The following is a 6,000-nucleotide window of genomic DNA, read 5'->3' as shown; positions in this document are numbered from 1 at the left end:
ACAGAGCAAGACCTTGTCTATAATAATAATAATAATAATAATAATAATAATAATAATTTATTTATTTACTTTTCTTTCTTTCTTTCTTTTCTTTTCTCTTCAATGTTCTAATATTATAATGATGTGACAAGAACTTGTGGAACCATCAGGTCCCAAAGCATCAACAACCTTGTCACTTGCAGCCTGGGCTGCTGATCAGCAACACTGGCCTAACCTGGGAGTTCCTCACAAATGCAGAATACCTAGACCCCATCCTAGACCTACAGCGTTAGAACTCCACATTTTAGCCAGATCCCCAGGTGATTTCATATACATATTGAAGTCTGTGAAACCCACTCAACACAGTCCTTCACTCTTTCCCTTATTAAATTTACAGCTATCTGTTTAATTGACCTTTTTGTAAAGTTTCCGAGGACAACATAGTAAGGGATGCTCATTCATTTCTCTGCCAGTGCTTTCTGCGGTGTCTTCAGCTAGTTCTACCACGCATTTCCGGCAATCTGGAGCGGCAGCCGGCTGGGCCGCGACGAATCCGCTGCACGGATCCCGCCTCCCAGCACACGCAGTCGGCAGTTGCAGCCTCCAAGATCGCGGTGCCACCAAACCAAGCGCCGGACGCGGTGGCGCGCGCCTGTAATCCCAGCTCCCCGGGAGGCTGAGGTCGGCGGATCGTGGGTGCTCGGGGGTTCGGGGCTACGGCGCTGTGTGGAGCGGGCGTCCGCACCGGGTCTGGCACCAACATGGGACTCCCGGGGGAGCCCGGGGGTACCAGGTTGTCTAAGGAGGGGGGGACCAGGCCCAGGCCGGACACGGAGCAGGTCAAACTCCCCGTGTTGGGCGGCGGTGGGACCGCGCCTGCGAGCAACGCCTGCGGTTCCGCCCGGGACCGACGAGACCCGGTCTCTTTTAACTTCCCTTTTCAGGATTTCTTTTTAAAAATCAACAGCATTATTTTTGCATACAGAGGACCACGTGAGTTCACTGGTGGGACTGGTATATGCTACCCTTTGCTCGATCTTCCTTTTTTTTTTTTTCCCTCAGGGAATAGTGATTCATTCAGTCAGTGAGAGCCGGAAGAAACTCGTTAGTGACTTATGATCTTGGAAATTTCTCCATGTTGCGTTCTTCCTTTCTTCAAACAACAAGACGGTAGTCTGTATTGCACTTTGCAAATGAAGTTGCATAAGAATTTAACAAAGATTATTCTCTTGGCCAAACTTTAGTCAGGCTTCTGAATCTTCTGCTAGGCCCATCTATGCACTTCCTTGTAACGTCCAGTTTTAGCAAAGAACACTGCCAAGTCAGTTTAGCAAGAACCCCATATCATCTATGTTTAATTAACCTCCATTTCTGATCAGGCTCCTCATTTCTCCACCATCCCCCAGATGATTGATGTCTGATTACCTTGGCCTGTCTTCAGCAAGAATCCTGTTAGGTTTGTTTAGCCAGAATTTCCCTTACCTCTGAGGTTTTCTCTTAGTAATTTCCTGTCCACTGACCACCACACACTGCTCCTTGGCTATAAATTCCCACTTGCCCATGCTATATTCAGAATTGAGGCCAATCTCTTTCCCTTATTGCAAGAACTCCTTGCAGTGGTCCCTGCCTATCACGATAGTCCTGAATAGTCTTCCTTACATTGCTTTAAGAAGTATCACTAAATAATTTTTTTAAAAAACAAATTGCATGGCATGACAACTTCATAATCTAAGACAGAGATTTGGAAAAGTTTTGAACTTCCAGCTTTTCAGGAACTTCTCACATAAAACCTGTACACAAGTACTCTTTTTTTTTTTTTTTTTTGAGACGGAGTCTAGCTCTGTTGCCCAGGCTGGAGTGCAGTGGCGCCATCTCGGCTCACAGCAAGCTCCCCATCCCGGGTTCAGGCCATTCTCCTGCCTCAGCCTCCTGAGTAGCTGGGACTACAGGCGCCTGCAACCACGCCCGGCTAATTTTCTGTGTTTTTAGTAGAGACGGGGTTTCCCCATGTTAGCCGGGATGGTCTCCATCTTCTGACTGCGTAATCCGCCCGCCTCGGCCTCCCAAAGTGCTGGGATTACAGGCGTGAGCCACCGCACCCGGCATGTACACAGCTATTCTTATCGGATTGGATAAAACACCTAAAGAGACATTTCACCGAAGAAGATATACAGATGGCAGATGAGCACATAAAAACGTTTTCAACATCCTTAGCATTAGGGAAATGCAAATTACAACCACAGTGAGATATCACTATGCATCTATCAGAATGACTAAAATAAAATAGTGGCAACAACCAAATGCTGATGAGGCTGTAAACATGTAGGTGGGAATGAAATGTAGCTGTTCTGGAAGACAGTGACAGTTTCTTAAAAGTTAAATGTGCAAGTACCATACCACCCGGCAGCTGCACTCCTGGACATTTATCTTGGATAAACAAAGATTTATATTAACACTAAAACCAGTAAACAAATGTTTATGGTGGCTTTATTTGTAAAAGTCAAAAGCTGAAAATGACTCAACTTTCCTTCAGCAGGTGAATGTTCAAACTGGTAAATTCATACCACAGAATACTATTGAGCAAGAAAAAAGAATGAACTCTTGATGCTGAACAACCTAGATGAATCTTTAGAGAATTACACTGAGTGCAAAATGCCAATCCTAATAGGTTACATAATGTATCATTCCATTTTAAAACATATTTGAAATGACAAAATCATAAAAGTGAAAAGATTAGTAGTTGCCAGAGGTTGAAGCAGGGACAGTAGGGAAGTGGGTGTGGCTGTAAAAGGCAGTAAGGAATCCTTGTGGTGATGGAAATGTTTTGCATCTTGACTTTATCAATATCAATATCCTGATTGTGATTTTGCACTACAGTTTTGCACGATGTTACCATTGGGGCAAGCAGGTAAGGAATCTCTCTGTATTATTTCTTATAGCTGCATGTGAATCTATGACTACCTAAAATAAACATTTAATTTAAAAAAATACCAAAGTCATTAACATTGGAGGGATGGGGAGCTGAAAGGGAATAGTGAGAGAGTATGGAGAAAATAATGGAGAGTCAAGTTGCTACAGGAGGCACAAAGAAATTGCTTAGGTAGATAGGGCAAAAGAGTCCTCAGCAGAACTTCTCTTCTAACAAAAGCAGCCCTAGAAATTATTCCTTTTCTGATAAAGAGCAGCCTGAAAGATGGAGCTGCAGACATAGATAAGGAAGCTGGAAACTTGAATGGGGAAGGCTGGCAGCTGCACCTATATAGAAAAGGTCTACCTGGAGGCCAGGCATGTCCACCATGAGGCTCCACCTTCCATTTTTTGTTAGCATGTGTACAGTAAGAAAGAAATGGGCAACATGGAGAAGCTCAGGCAGAGAACTCACCTGCGTAATAACAGATTGGGGTGAGGGCTGCCAGAGATTCACACCCTATGCAGTTGGCACACCTGGTCCTAACTGCGTTTTTCGTGCCCTGTGTAGGTCAGACGCCATCTCCCCACTAGCTCATCTGTAAAAACTCCCTGCATTTCACCACATTTTGGCAACCCATTTTTCCGGGACCGCTCTCTGTAGCAGAGAGATATTTTCTTTCTTTCACCTATTAAATTTCCACTCTTAACCTCACTCTTGTGTGTCCAGGTCCTTGATCTCTGTGGCTGTGAGATGATGAACCTTTGGTGTCACCCCAGACAACGAGGCTCCTTCAAAGTCCCAAAGTCCAAAGGAGGGCTGCTTCATAAAGAAAGGATTGTCAATAGGTTGTTATACTGTGCAAAATTAAGTATAGGACCAAAAAGAGTCAAGACATTTGAAAGTTGGAAAGTTGATGGTAATGGTTTCCTGGGATTGGAAGGCAGACCTCCTCAGCCAATGAGCAAATAATGGGGTAAACATTGTTCTTAGAACAGATTTAGTGCTGAGTGGAAGGAAAGAGTCTGAGGATAATGCGTAAGGTCATGTGTTCCATTGTTGTTGTCCAAAGATGGAGATTTAGACATTCTGTAGTTTGAAGAGAGGCACGTAAGGAGGAGAGAGATGCAAGACACAAGCATAGAGCAAAATGGAATGGGTAGAGGGGTCAAAAGCTCAGATGGAATATTAAGTAGACTTGGAAACCAGAGACCATTCCTCCGAGTAGGAAGACGGGTTGAATACGCCAAGAGCTAGCAAATTAGGAGGTTAGGAAAAAGGTGGCTGAGGGAATATGCTGGCTCTCTCCCTTTCACAGCTCAGCACCCACCCCGCCCCTCCCCCACCCATAGCAAGGAGCCACTCTTTCAGCAGCTCAGCCGGCTCTTTCTTCTAGGAACCTTTCCTTCAGTTCACCGGCCGTGCCTCTCTCTATCCTTTTCCTCGGAGCAGGCTGTGCTATGGTCAAGCCATTGTGACCCCTGTGTCCCACACGTACACATCCAGAAGGTATCCTGGAGCCAGAAAGTCTGGGACAACAGGAAAACCACAAAAGAAGATAAATAGTTCCTGTCTTAGCTGATTAGCCAACCTTGCGACCTTCTACCATTGTAACATGCTCTACCCTAACTGATCAATCAACTTCGTGACACTGTGCTCTGTGACCCCTCCTACCTTGTGATAATGTATCTTGTGACATTCTTACCCTGCCCGCAATAAACGGCCCCTAAGTGTAACTTTCCACTGCTTACCCCTAACCTATAAGACTAGCTGCAATCCCACCACCCTCCACAGACTCCCTTTTCGGACTCAACCCGCTCGCACCCGAGTGAATAAACAGCCTTGCTGCTCGTACTTAGCCTGTTCAGGATGTCTCTTCAATTAGATGCGCGCATAACAATAACAATTCACTTAATAAATATTCATTGAGGGAAAATAGGTCGAAAATAAAATGTAATTGGTATTGCTCAAGATTAAACTTCTTTCAGCACGTTTGCCTTTTTCCTCTTTTATCTAGTGAGATGTTGAAACCTCCACCTAGAGTTCTGCTACAGAAATAAACGTATCCCAGTGTTCTTGCGATTTCCTTTATGAATCTGAGAAAATGTGCCCCATTTTAGGTTCTAAGGAGTGTTTCTGTATTGTAGAAGGAAAGTACAGTATTTATAGTGCCCTGGGCTCAAAAAGCGGGCGCCCTTTTGCCGAAACCCGGGATCGAACCAGGGACCTTTAGATCTTCAGTCTAACGCTCTCCCAACTGAGCTATTTCGGCTCCGCCCACATCATTGGAAATAAGGCCTAATGAATTTATTACTTATGTTTTTATTTACTATGAGGTATTCATTAAAAAACAAAACAAAACAAAAACCACAATGACAAGTACTCCGAAGGAACCAAAGACAAATTAAAAAATTACTTTGTTCTTCATATGGCTCACTACTTTATGCAAAGAAAAGCAAGAAGACAATTACAAATTAACGTTACAATTTATTCCCGGTTGAATGCACACATCGAAACAGAGCACGTTCCATCGTCCAGTTACGAACCTACCAGTTACTGTTATGGCGTTTCCACGCCCTCTGCGTCCAGATTTTATTGGTTGGTGCAAAACAAGAGGTCGGTGAATACGAGGGCATGACCTCGCACTAATTCGTTGGAAAACTGGGAAAAGTCAACTGTGTGCAAGTGTGTCGAGTTCTAGCTTCATAAATGTATTTTAAGAAGGCGTTTATAAGTTCCCTGGTGGTCTAGTGGTTAGGATTCGGCGCTCTCACCGCCGCGGCCCGGGTTCGATTCCCGGTCAGGGAAAGGATGTTTTTCTTTTAACCTCCAAATTCTTTCATCCAGGAACGAAATCTCTGCGTAGACAGATAATTGTGGATAAGTTAACTTTCAATTTTCATATGAAGTGTTTTCTGCATAGAAACCCCGTTCGTGTTTTGGTACTCCAGGTACAAAATGACAAGCGATGTAATTTTCAATTATTTTAAAACATTTATTAATGAAAACTTAATCTAGCGTAGATCGAGTGTCCGGCATTGTTCTAAGTAAGCGCTTTAACAATTTTAACTCATTCAATTGGGTGATTCAGTAAGCGGGAAATTCCAGAGACA

General features: G+C 44.0%; 2 non-coding genes across 2 annotated transcripts; one reads left to right on the top strand and one right to left on the bottom strand.

Moving 5' to 3' along the window:
• Positions 1-5,086: 5,086 nt before the first annotated feature.
• Positions 5,087-5,159, bottom strand: TRNAF-GAA (transfer RNA phenylalanine (anticodon GAA)). Its single transcript has one exon. It is a non-coding gene; the product is annotated as a tRNA-Phe (tRNA).
• Positions 5,160-5,623: 464 nt separating this feature from the next.
• On the top strand, positions 5,624-5,695 carry TRNAE-CUC (transfer RNA glutamic acid (anticodon CUC)). Its single transcript has one exon. It is a non-coding gene; the product is annotated as a tRNA-Glu (tRNA).
• The last annotated feature ends 305 nt before the right edge of the window (positions 5,696-6,000 follow it).

Source organism: Rhinopithecus bieti, unplaced genomic scaffold (assembly GCF_001698545.2).
Source record: "Rhinopithecus bieti isolate Rb0 unplaced genomic scaffold, ASM169854v2 scaffold_18466, whole genome shotgun sequence".
Classification (NCBI taxonomy): Eukaryota; Metazoa; Chordata; class Mammalia; order Primates; family Cercopithecidae; genus Rhinopithecus; species Rhinopithecus bieti.
This window is presented reverse-complemented; position numbering and strand designations above follow the sequence as displayed.